The sequence below is a fragment of the Pyrgilauda ruficollis genome, unplaced genomic scaffold, assembly GCF_017590135.1.
Source record: "Pyrgilauda ruficollis isolate IOZ18807 unplaced genomic scaffold, ASM1759013v1 scaffold7, whole genome shotgun sequence".
Classification (NCBI taxonomy): domain Eukaryota; kingdom Metazoa; phylum Chordata; class Aves; order Passeriformes; family Passeridae; genus Pyrgilauda; species Pyrgilauda ruficollis.
The window spans coordinates 7,924,577-7,936,938 of NW_024528821.1; the positions used below are offsets into that span (position 1 = coordinate 7,924,577).

Consider the following 12,362-nt stretch of genomic DNA (forward strand, 5'->3'; position numbering starts at 1 on the left):
GTATTGAGACTGTCCCTGGGTTTTGACTTACTCCATTGTACCTGCATGTTGTAGAGAGTATGATCACCAGGTAACCCGATGGAGTGCATTGATTCAAGTTACAGTCAATGCTGAAAAAAACCCCATGAATTAAAGATGGAGGGGAAACCTCCCACTATAAAGACTGGAAATGGTTTTATTTGCCCTCTAGGTGTTGTTTTATTTAAATAAATAAAACAAGTAATGTAGCAGGAATTGCATCAAGATGAGTAAAGGCTCCCCAACAATTTTTTTGGTTATAAATCTCAAAGATCTTGATCTAATATTTTATGTGTATATTAACCCCCCATACTCACCTGTGCCTTTGCTCTAAATGGCCTCTTTGTCACCAGCTGGAAACAGAGGGAGAAATATCCCCAAATGGAGATGCATAACACAAGGACTGGGAGTACATTTGATGCCTTGGAGTGGCTACCTAGAACAGAGGCTAGACGAAGTGAAGAGAATAAAAGTAGACTTTTATGAAAGGCCTTCAAAAGGCACACCTTGGGCAGTCAGAAGTCTCAGAGGCTACAGCCAAGCTGGACAATGGTCACGAGTTTTTCAGCCAGATATAAGTTTGGTCTATTTACATATCAGGCATTAATCCTCCAATTACACCTTCAGGTAATGAAGTTATTACCACAATTCCCTTTTGTTTATACATTTTGGGGCCTGAAGCTGTAGGGTGTTTTTGGATCTCAGGCCCAGAGGGATTGTTTTGTCTGAACAAAATGTGAAGACAGTTAACTGACACTTTATATGGAGCTTAGAATTAAGCACTAATGCAGTACAGAATTTGAAAAATATAAAGGCTAAAATCTTAAGGCATCATATTCTTTACAGGACATTATTTAAATCAGTGGTGTTCCTATTAGTGTTAACATGGTGGGTGAGTCTTTCCAGATACAGGGAATCTTCATCTGCCAACAATCAGGCAGAAAGGGATGCAAAAGTACAGGAAGTGTAGCGTAGGTCAGCTCTAATGAGGGAAGGGAAATGAATGTTTGAGTACCAGCCCCTTGGCCATCACTGTGTGACAGCATAACTGGTATTAGAGAGACAGCAGAATCTCAGTATTGCTACACCTCCTTGTAGTAGGGCGCAAAATGGGGGAGCCTGGTTGTGGCACCTTTGAGTCCCATCCAATTGTAAGCTTTACTCAATGCCTGTTGTTGTGGCTATGCTTTGTCTTTACCTGATGATTTGCTTGGCCTTCAGAGTTTGAAAAACTCTCTCCAAAAATTGAGTGATGGCTGCCTTGCTTTTTTTTAACTCCTTGGCTAAGATTCTCTATACTTTTCACACAGAGTATTTTGGTAATTCTTAACCAAATAAAACTCTCCTTCTGTGTGTAGTAATCTACCTTCCTGCCCTTTCACTTCACTACACAAACATTATAGATCTAGGAGACTTTAAAGCTCTTACATTATTCCCCTTACACTCTTGAACTTGCCTAGAGGATTGATTATTTTAAATATTCTTCCCAGTCCATGACCTCCCCTGACGGAATCAGCCCAAGGCACATTGCTTGCTGTTGAGTTATAACACTCCAGGCTTGAGCAGGTTTCTCATGTTTTTGCTGCTGATGCTGTTAAAGAAAAGGGTAGTTAGTGCCTGGTGCACCAAAATTGATGCATTTCAATATGAAATGGGGGGCTTGCACTAAACAGAGACATTTTGCACCTCATTTGGTTTAAATATTTATTTTAAAGTTCTTAAAAAATTAGAGAATATTTAATGTGTTAGTGTTGTAGGATCATAGCTGTGTTTCTTCAATAACTGTTTGATCAAAAACATTCATAACAATTAAAAACAAGACAACACCTTTCATTTTTCAAACACCTTCTAGGCAGATGGATCCTCAAGCCCACAGCAAAACTATACAGTGTACAAAAGAATTGTTTTATCTTTTCTGACTTCTTGTTGCCTCGGGGACATGATGTAGCAGTTGTTTCAACTGAGGATGTGTTAAGCATTGCCATGCTGTGGGGAGGTTTTATCTGGAATTTTCCCAGGATGTGTGCTGATGTTGTTTTTTCATTTCTGTGAAAGGCCTCAGTACTTCAAGAAGCAGATTGATCTTGCCTCAACCCTCACTTGGGAGGAGAGCTTCCTGCTCTGCCTTCTGCTTGTGGCATTTTCTTAGCTGGCAATACATCCATAGTTGGCAAATATCCAAAATATCCATTGTTCTCATTCCCTTTTCATCCTGGCATGTGGGTGGATATGAGTAGGTGCTAATCTGTAGCTGTGAATACAACATATTATGGACAGAAGAATAGTTCATTATAAAGTAACAAAAATCTTTTCAGTTCACAATGCCATTTTTAATTTATGTAACAGTTATCTACAACTAAAAAATAAACTACAGAGAATTTGCAGTTTTGTAATGTGTGGGGAAGGTTAGGCTTGGACACAAGCGTAAAATAAGTTTATTTTGCAGTTAAACAATAATTAAAGTAACCAAAAGCAGTATTAAATAACTTGTGCTAAATTTTTAGCAGAAAAACATTTGAAGTGTATACCAATAGAGGGGAATTTGTGCTCAAGTGCCATTTACTAAAGGGACACTATTGTTGTCTGCCATATCCTATTGTTATATGAACTATAACATCCTTCATCAAAAATATGATCTTTCCATGGATATTGTGAATCAGAATCAGAAATTTATTAAGGCGGAGATAGGAGGCAAAAGAACTTTATAGTTTGGAGGGAGACACTTGAACACCTGGTCCACAGACAGTCATGGGTATTTGTACACCTAAAGAGCAATAAAACTTCCATGTTAATAATACTAACCACCCTAAAATAATTCTATTTTCAATCAAAACTAGCTGTTTCCTCACTTCTGAAAAGTTAAGGACACTACACCTTGGCAATTTTATATTACATTTGTTTTTTATTTCCCCATATTTCAGATACTTACACTCAGGGGTTTAAAGAAACTGAGGTGGAAGTTTTTCTGCACAAATGAATAAACTGGAGGCACTGTTAGTGTCCCTTCACTGACCTCAACAGTGATCATGTGGGCACATTTGCTAGTCAAGTAACAAGTGTTGTAATTCATGTACTTTGTAAATTAATTTGTAAATAGTTTTAATAAGCAGAATTGCTAAATGGTGTCAAATTATTAGTAGAGGTTTTACGGATCAAGAGTTTTTTTCCCTAGAGATGTGACCGGCTAAAAAGTTATCCAGTCTTTTTAAAGGAAAAATAAATGGAAAAACTGGGAGGGAGTAGAAGATTTTTGCATTCACAAAGTTAACTCATTGTCTAAATTTTACATTACAGCCACAGTGTGGTAAGCATGTTTAAAAACTATATCACGACATACATACAGTGAATCTTGCAAAATATATTGTTAGCTTTATGCTTGCCATTATACTGAGTTGTTGCTTGCACACCAGATAAATCAGTCTTTCTATAATAAGGATTTCCAAAAGCAGCCCTGAATTTAATATGTTGATACCATACAAATGGCTGGTTTAGGTCTTGAATTTGTAGTACTTACATGGCTTGAGATAACAAGCACTTGTTGTATAGTCCTCAGTTACAGTGCAATAGATTATGTGGCTGTAGCAGCTTGCAGGTGTGTATGCTACTTATTTTAGTTAATAAATTCTCACTGCTACTTTTTTTCTATATAAGATTGTTGGTTATAGCCAGAGTTTTATGGTTAGGAGCACATATTTTTTATAATGGATTCCGTTACAGAGAACAATTTGCCAGGCTGCCCTGCAAATCCTGCAGATTTGATCAGTGCTCTCCAGCAGTGTCACCACCAGAACAGTTTATCAGAAAAGGGAATGGGGTAGTTGCTCATGAGCTTCTCACCTTTTCAGCTTATTTCTATTTACTTACTTGCTCCAGGACTCTGAAATTTTTTCAGTGTTTCATATGTTGACTCCTTCCCTCCTGCTTCTTCTGACCCCTTTCTTCTACACATGCTTTTACAGAGAGATTATAGCATCTCAAAGATGTGTTTTTATGAACTGACTGATTTTTATTATCTGCCAAAACTGGAGCATCTTGCACAACAAATTCCCCCAAAAGACACTCTGGGCAATGTTTCATATAGAAAAAAAGTAGAAGGGAAGGTGAAGGCATTGATTATTCAAACCATTAAACCCTTCTGGGTTGGGTGTTATACTTTAGGCATAGCAACTCTCTAAGTTTTCAGTAAAGTATTGGACAGGAATATGCCTTTTTGTAAGTTCTATAAAACCCCACTTCTGCAAACAGTTACAGAGCTCTTCTTTTAAGTGGATAGTTGTCTAAGAAGAAATGAGCCCTAGGTAAAACAGTCCATTAGTTTAATCAGCTTTTCACAAAATCCTGCCAGTCCCAATATGGCAGAGGTAAAACTCAGTGAAATTACTGCCTTTTTGCACAGTGGCTGCTTATGAGCTCCCAAGAGGCTGCCTGCACCTCCTGAGCCACGCTGCAGAACCTCCCTGCAATGGTCTTTTCACTCTGTTTCCCTTGGCATTAAATTTTGAGACTTACTAAATTCAAGTGAGGACATAGCTTATTCAGCTGTCTCACCACCACATGTATTTATTGTTTCTTTTGTCCTCCCTTTTCATGCTTTTCTGAGACTTTTTGAATGATAAATGAGTGCTCTAATTAGCTATTCAGCAAAGGTAAGAACTTCTTGAGCTATACTGGCTACTGAAATTCTTTCTTGTAACACATGTACTTTTAGCCTGAACGTGATTTATGTACTGTAGAATAGTTACTAAAAAAATCTCCTGCTTCATGAGAGAGGAAATGTTCTTTTTACTTCAATAGGAAACATTTTCCTATGTGTTTTGCAAAATGTAACTAATTTCTTTTACTCTTTCATTGATTGGATTTTGCAATTCAAAGCATCTTTCACCAGTACACTTGTATGTATTAAAGCAAAACAATTTGTCTGAAATGAGATGCTTCATGCTCAATTATATCTAAATTTCTCATCTACAACTCTTGATTTCAATCTCGGGTGTCTGTGCAGCTATTGAGGCTGAAACAATGTAGAAAGGAAATGCTGTTATTTTCAATTTGTAGCAATTATACTCAGAGTGTGGCAGATGTGGTGGTATTGAGTTTCTGCACATGGTACAACCAGGCAGCTTGTGGAAAGGATGGCTGATTTCTCTTATACCTGTGGCTGTGTTCCTGAGTATGGACTGCTGGACACGATGTCTGAAAACAAACTCCCTCTGAGAACAGCAGTGCTCTAATGTGCAGTTAAATCCTCCATGCTTAGGACTTAATTGTTATCAGAAATAGGACTTCAATCTATGTTTATCATAAAAGATATGGCTCTGATATAAGAAAATCTTCCCACATAAGTAGATGCTTAAACTCTGCTCTATTATGAGCATGCTGAAGTCACTGGTATTATGGATATGTGTCCTTTGAGGCAGATTAGCAAGAAATCAAGAGCATTACTGCTGCCTGCATGCAACTACTCTCAGTAAGTCTGACATACTCAAGAAGAGCAAAATACCATGTCTTGATTTAATTATTAAAGAGAGTCTAGAATTGTCTACCACAATCCTGCCTGGAATTGAATAGATGCACTCTGGAGCTGAATCCTCAGAAGAGTGTTGGGAAGCTGTAAGTGTATGCTGTTTGGCTGAACTGGAAGTTGTGAAGCCACTACTGGCATTATTATTATAATTGATACTCTGGTAGGACCTGGGGCTTGATAAAGTTCTAGAGCCAATTATGGCTCTGTTCTAAGATATGAGAAATGTTATTTTGTCCAAATATAATTTAGTATATGATATTTGTAAGTGGCCTTGGAGTGGGGTGTGGAAAGTACAGCCCTCTGTGCTTAGTGCTCTAGGCCTGCAGAGCTCTGCCCCATGCTGCTCTCTCTCTTTCTGAAAACTGGTCTACAAAGTAGAACAGCTTTGAGAGAAGGAACAGAAAGCAAATGTCACCATCATATGCTACAGCCACACAGTGGGAAGGCGGGCTTGGAAAATGATGGTGATGGGGAGATTATTCAAAGCATAAAATCAAGGTCAAAATGACAAGGCTGACTACACAGTTTAGGACTTCTTTAGGTTCCACCTTCCAATTAAAGGTGTTTTCTGGAAGGTAGGCAGGCACATCTGACTTGGCATCAGGAGGTACAACTGAAACCAGTTCACCATGTCCCAGATGAGTGTTGGCTTCCTGTGGAGAGGGCACAGGGAGGCTCTGAACTTCTCTGCCTCCTTCTGTGACCCTTCCTACCTCCTTGTGTGAGCCTGTACCCCTGCTCTGGGAGAGCTCAGGCTATGGCTTTAGTGGAATGCTAGCCTCTGTTTGACAGTCTGGTCAAATCCATGCCCTGGGAATAACTCTTGTCTGCTTTGAAGCAGAGCTAGTAAAAAAGAGATTCTACAGCAAATTACTTCCTGCTCTGGGGAATACAGAGAGCATCAATGCCTGAGACAATTCAGGGCATTGAGCTGCCTTGATCTCCCCACTCTTTGGGAGCATCCCGACTGAGGGCAGGAACATTCCTTTCTTTTATGCAGTGTTTCTTCAGGCACCCGGAATCTTGCCTGACTGTTTTTGCTGCAAGTCAGCTTAACTTTGTACCAAGAGACTGCTTGATTTATAATGATTTATTTCTTTGTTCCTGTGGCATTCTCTTCTACTCTTGTCCCTTCTCATGAGTTCTTTGGCCAGGTGGTCTTTGTTTTAGTTGCCATCCCACACAGAACTCAAATTTTAAGCAGAAAACAGATTTACCTATGATGAGAGATGATCCAGGTGTGTGTCTGTTACACCAGAGACACCCAAAGCTGTTCCTTCAGTGTTGATCCTGTCCCATAACTCTTTTGAAGAGTGGTTCAGAATAAGGAATGGAAAGGGTGAGCTTTGCCATCAGTATGGAGTTTGCAGACTGACTCAGGCTGTACAGATAGTTTATATGTTGTGCACCAATTCCCAGGGCACAATCAATTTTTGTTAGCCTTCTGAGTGCTCATTATGTAGGCAACTGTGAGCATCTATGAATCATTTTGAGATTACATTTCTTTTGAGTATGAACATAATGTAATATGGATGTTAAATTAAGCATTGCAGACTGTAAAGGTAGCTATGGGCCAGATTTAATTCATACATTTAATGGACAAAAAAAGTTTCAAAGAAGCAAACTCCTGCTGATCAGGTAATGCTGAGTATAATTAAGTTGCATTCTGTTAAAGGAAACTGTCAGCAAAATAAAATGCCAGGCAAGGTGAAGAATACAAAAAAGTGCAATGCACTTCTAAACGAAAAAACTGCCAGCTTACCTGCAGCTTGTTTGTTCCTCAATCATTCTGAAGTTAGATGAGTAAAAGAATTAAGTTTGGAAAGAAATACAAATACATTACCTTCCGTTTTGGGAAGCTCAGGGTTGTATCTATTTGTGAAGCAGGAGCTTCAAATAGAAGCAGTGTGAAAAGAGATTGTGCCATCTAATCCCTGTAAAAGCAGAGAGGAGTCATGTATTAAATTGCATTACAGAAATACTAATAGACAGTTTTCAGTTTCTTTAGTCATACCATTCAAAGGAAGCCAAGTGCTGAGAACGTGCAAATCAGGTCTTTATGAATAGACTGGTGTTCTGCAGAGTTTCTGATTTGGATGTTGCAGAGTCTCCAGTACTTAATGTGTCTTCTGGATTAAAAAAAAATAAAATTGCATAGTTGTATTGTCACTAAGATCCTACAGATTAGAAAAAAACTCCAACCAAATGGAATTTTAACTCTCCTACCTAGAATTTGAAATTATGAGGGGCTTTTCTACTCTAAATTTATTTCTGTTTCATTCCTAGAAATATATTTTGAATCTTGTGAATGGGAAGCTGTTGGGTTGTGTGGGGAGTTTGGCACATGTTCAGAATGTTTATTTTTTCTTTAACTCTGAGATGTTCTCTTCCAGTAGTATTTCATTGTTCATAAGTAAGCTTATAAATGTGGGTAACCTTGCCTTGTAAAAAGCAGAGGCTAGATTTTTGTAGAATTAACTTTCAGATCCTTCAAGTGTAATTGCTGCCACTTATTACCAAGAAACCACACCAACCAACCAACCAATCAACAAAAGAAATGCCCTCCCTCCCAAATCCCTGAAACACTCTAGGTACTTTGGGCTGATAATTTGCTTACAGCTTTCCTGGCAGAGGCTGATGTAGAAGAATGGTTCACTGCAGAGTTTCATCTTATTCTTGGAGATATTCATATATACTCTCCTGTGTGGGTCTAATTTGAAGGAAAGTTGAAGTGTGGCAGAAGGCTATGTAAAGATATCATGTTTTCTTGTATCTCATGTCTGGCAACACTCACAAAAATAACAGCTGTAAAGGAACAGTTTCATGTATTTATTTCAAATTCCTGTGTTTTGGTGATTGTATTTTCCTTAGTGAGGAATTGCTTTACTGTCACAGATGGAATGCATGATAAAAAACTATTCATCACAAGATAGCAAGTGTAGCACTAGTTTATAAACCTTATGAATACTAGGAGACAAATTTTTTCAAGGATTAAAATCCCACTTATTCAGCTATAGCAAAATGGGAAAAACACATAAAGAAGATTCTTCCGTATTTTATTAATGAGAGAAAGCTGAGGAGAAGGGGGAGAGGAGGCATCAGGACAGAAGAGGGCCAGAAAGAGCTGGCCAGGGCTGAGGAGAGGCTGCAGGGATGTGGGTAAGGAACAGGTCTAAATTTCACATTGAAGGGAACACACTGGGAAGGGAGAAGAGTTACTGATTTAGCACTAAAACAGCTATGTGGAGATGTGTGGGGACCAGAAGAAGGAAGTCAAGTGTGGGGTAAGTATCTGCTTCACGTGGAGGTAACTTTAAGTTTTGTTTGCCAGGCTTTTCCAGAAAGTGCCAGAGCTGGAGACTATGACATATCCCAGGCCCCAACATCAGTAGCTGCTCATACAGCACACTGAGCATTTTACAGTTGAATTGATATTCAATTATATATCATTATATTTACTTATTAAGCACAGTCATATGTGTTGAAGTTTCTGTGTGTGAGAAGTAGCAAATGAATGGATTTGAAGCCTAAGATAATGCAGCACCTTGTGTTCCATGTATGAATTCCATGGGGCTGGGGCACAGCCCTGCCAGCCCTGCTGCCTCTGGTCACAGAAGCACTGCAGATGTGATACAGAGTGTTCAATTACCAACATAAAACTTGTTTGCTGTATAAAACTTGAAAGCTACTTACCCTACTGTGAAGGTGTCTGTCAGTCTGCTTTAAAATGATGCACTGCAAGCTGGAATTTACTGAGCTAATGCAATGCCTTCAGGGAGGTTATGATGACCCATTAAAAAAAAGGGCATTGTCAGATAATTTAAGCAACTTTGAGAAAAAATGCTTCAATTTTTTTTTTTTCTTTTTTCAAAATGCTGCTAATGTGTCCTTTTTTGGCATTTGAGGGTGAGAGAACACTGATGCCTCTTCTCTGTTCCAGAGCCTTTCCTTGCTGCTCGGGGCGGTGCTGCTGTGGGCAGGTTCTTTCTTTATCCCAGCATGAGATTATCTCCTGCTCTGTTGTGGAGCTCGGGCAGGGGCTGACCTGGGGCTGCAGCTCCTTGTGCTGGGGTTTCTGCAGGCTCCAGCCATCCCCTGCCCACCATCCCAAAGCCTCCCATAGCCCTGTGCCATGTCTTAGCTGTTCTCCCAGCTGTGCAGCTCTACCCCCTGGCAGATGCTCTGTCCTGGCTGTATTTATGTCCATGTTTGATGTCTGTGTAGGCAGTATGGACATGATGTCAGTCTGTCCTTGCCAGGGCAGCTTTGTTTGATTTTGAGTGTGATAACACAGACTCTCCCTCTTCACAGAGAGCATCCCAGTGCAGGAGTTTACCTGCAAAGGAAGTGGTGGAAGGAATTTTTATTGTACCCATTTGGAACACAATCTGACTAAAAATACAACTGATACTTTGCAATATTTAGTGCTGGTTTTAACAGAGTTATGTGCAAGTTGAAATAAAAGCCATAGTTTATATGCCCCTATTTAACAGAAAATATGTACAAGCTGGCTTTTATTATTGGACATTTTCCTTTCACCAGCATCACACCTTATCTAGCAAAGCAGGATTTCTTATTTGTACTAGTTTGTAAGCAAACCAGTGAGAGATTCCAAATCAGAACTACAAATTAATTGGAAAATTACAGAAACACTGGCTTAAACTGACAGAATGTAACCTGACACCCTGTTGGTCAGGTTGGTGGTAGCAGTGTGATTAAATGGCGGCTGCAGTCCTGCTGGATTGATGGATGTGGTTCTGTCAAAGTGATCTACCTGTAGAAAGATCTGATCCTTCTCCAATGGTGGTTCTTTAGCTCTTGTGCTTTGGGAATCCAGTGGTAGGTGCTGCCCACAGTATTCCAAAACTCAGATTATACACAGGCAGGAATACTTGGTTCCTCTCCCCAGAGTGGGACATCTCACAAAGGGACGCTGTAATTCTGTGAGTCATGCTGTGACACCTTGGTGGTCCATCAGTGACAATGGCCCCTGAGTGAGTTATCAGGGATGACTCATGGAGAAGATAAAGAACACTGCCCCGCCTGTTTCAACAGCTTATCAAGATGGTAAGAGAATACATACTTTTGGTCACATCTTACATTGTAACCCAAGACATTCTGTTTTTATGAACCGATGATTGCTGTTACTAGCAAGAAAAACTGATATCTGAACCAGTTATACCATTTTGTTGCTATGGAAAAATTCAGGGTGTCTAAAAAAGAGAAATGTGCTTGTTCTTCTGTCCTTTGGTTTCAAATATCCTTGGCCAGTTTGGGTCAGCTGTCCTGGCCATGCTCTCTCCTGGCTCCCTGTGCACCTGCTCCCTGCAGAGCATGAGACTCTGAGAAGTCCTTGACTGAGTGAGCACTACTGAGCAACAGCTAAAGCATCAGTGTGTTACCAACATTATTCTCAGACTAAACCCAAAACACAGCATGATACCAGCTACTAAGAAGAAAGTGAACTCTATCCTAGAGAAAACCAGAGCATGTATTTTATTTGTTCAATTCTCTCTCTTTGAAAGAGACCCCTGAGCAGTTTGGTGCTTTCAAACTATTTCTTTAGTATCTTTGTGCATACCACTTATGGTTATGAACTGCATATAGCTGTGTTGAAGAGTTTATTCCCCTGCATTTTATCAGTGCAGTATATCCAGATATTCTTAATGTTCAACTTTTGTTTTCATAATTTTCTTGTGAAGTACCAATATTTGCAATTAAATAAGAAAGTGTTACTATTTTATTTATTTGTGATTCTCTGCTGGGCAAGCCAGATAGATTATCCTATTAATCTTAAAACTTTAAGTATTCTCTCATTCAGCTGCCTTCTGGCCTTTATTATCCTATAGCAAGCCTGTAACAAATTGTGTAGACTATCTAAGGTACAGAGTGCCCTCACATAACCCACTTGACTGCTCAGCATAAATGAGATTTTTAATGGTCTGGTTACTTGTCATTAATTGGCTTAGACAGGCTTGAATTTTGTCACACATCTTGACCTTTATTGAACCAACAACTTTGACAAATATAAAGGTCAAGAAATTCTGGCCTTAACACTTCTTATTGGATTACTTTGCTCACATGCCAAAATCCAAATCTCTGGTTCTTATAAGTGCTTCTATAAATACACATAATTATTCTACTACCTGAGTGGAGCCAGAGCATTAAAATATGTTGTACATTAACAGGGGTGTTATTCCTGTTCCTCTGACTGAAGTCTGCTTCAGTCTTTGAAGGGAAAAAGCTATCCACAAAACTGAAAACCACTCTACTTCAAGGTTTACTACTGTCAAAAAAAAAAAAAAATTACCTTTCAGATCCTGCTGTCCTCAGGAGGCTTTTCAGAGGACCCTTTATGGGGGTGACATCAGGAATAGCTCTGAGTCTTGAAGAAGACAGAGGCAATGAGAAGAGTGTCTATTTTCAGGTGGCACCCCCACGCTGCCTTGCCCAGACTCACCTCTTTACCCTCCTTCATGTGTCTTTTTGTTCACATCCCAAGTGTGATGAATAATGTTTGTTCTTTAAAACATAAAATCTTGCCCTGTATTACAAAAATGAACATATTTCATGGAGGAGTTGTCTGTAAGATTCAAGAGGAGAATGAAAGTTTGTATACTGTCTGTAAATCAGTTTCTTATTTAAATATTGAATTTTATACATTTCTATACTTCTGTGTTACTGATGCAACATTTAGTACTCTTGGGTTCAATAGTTGAAGAGAATAGCAGCATTTTTATTGCAAAGAAGTAAATAAAAAGAAAGTCAAAACACCAAACCCACTTATTTGTGAAGCAGCTCTTCTATTTGTGAGTGTGATTCA

General features: G+C 39.2%; 1 long non-coding RNA gene across 2 annotated transcripts; it reads right to left on the reverse strand.

Moving 5' to 3' along the window:
* Window positions 1-1,741: 1,741 nt before the first annotated feature.
* Window positions 1,742-12,122, reverse strand: LOC121363119. Of its 2 annotated transcripts, XR_005956639.1 has the most exons (6): window positions 12,000-12,122; window positions 11,850-11,924; window positions 8,157-8,344; window positions 7,554-7,668; window positions 7,383-7,473; window positions 1,742-2,269 (listed from the first exon to the last, which is right to left on the reverse strand). It is a non-coding gene; the product is annotated as an uncharacterized LOC121363119 (long non-coding RNA). The 2 variants fall into 2 exon arrangements; XR_005956638.1 differs by lacking the exon at window positions 8,157-8,344.
* Between the last annotated feature and the right edge of the window lie 240 nt (window positions 12,123-12,362).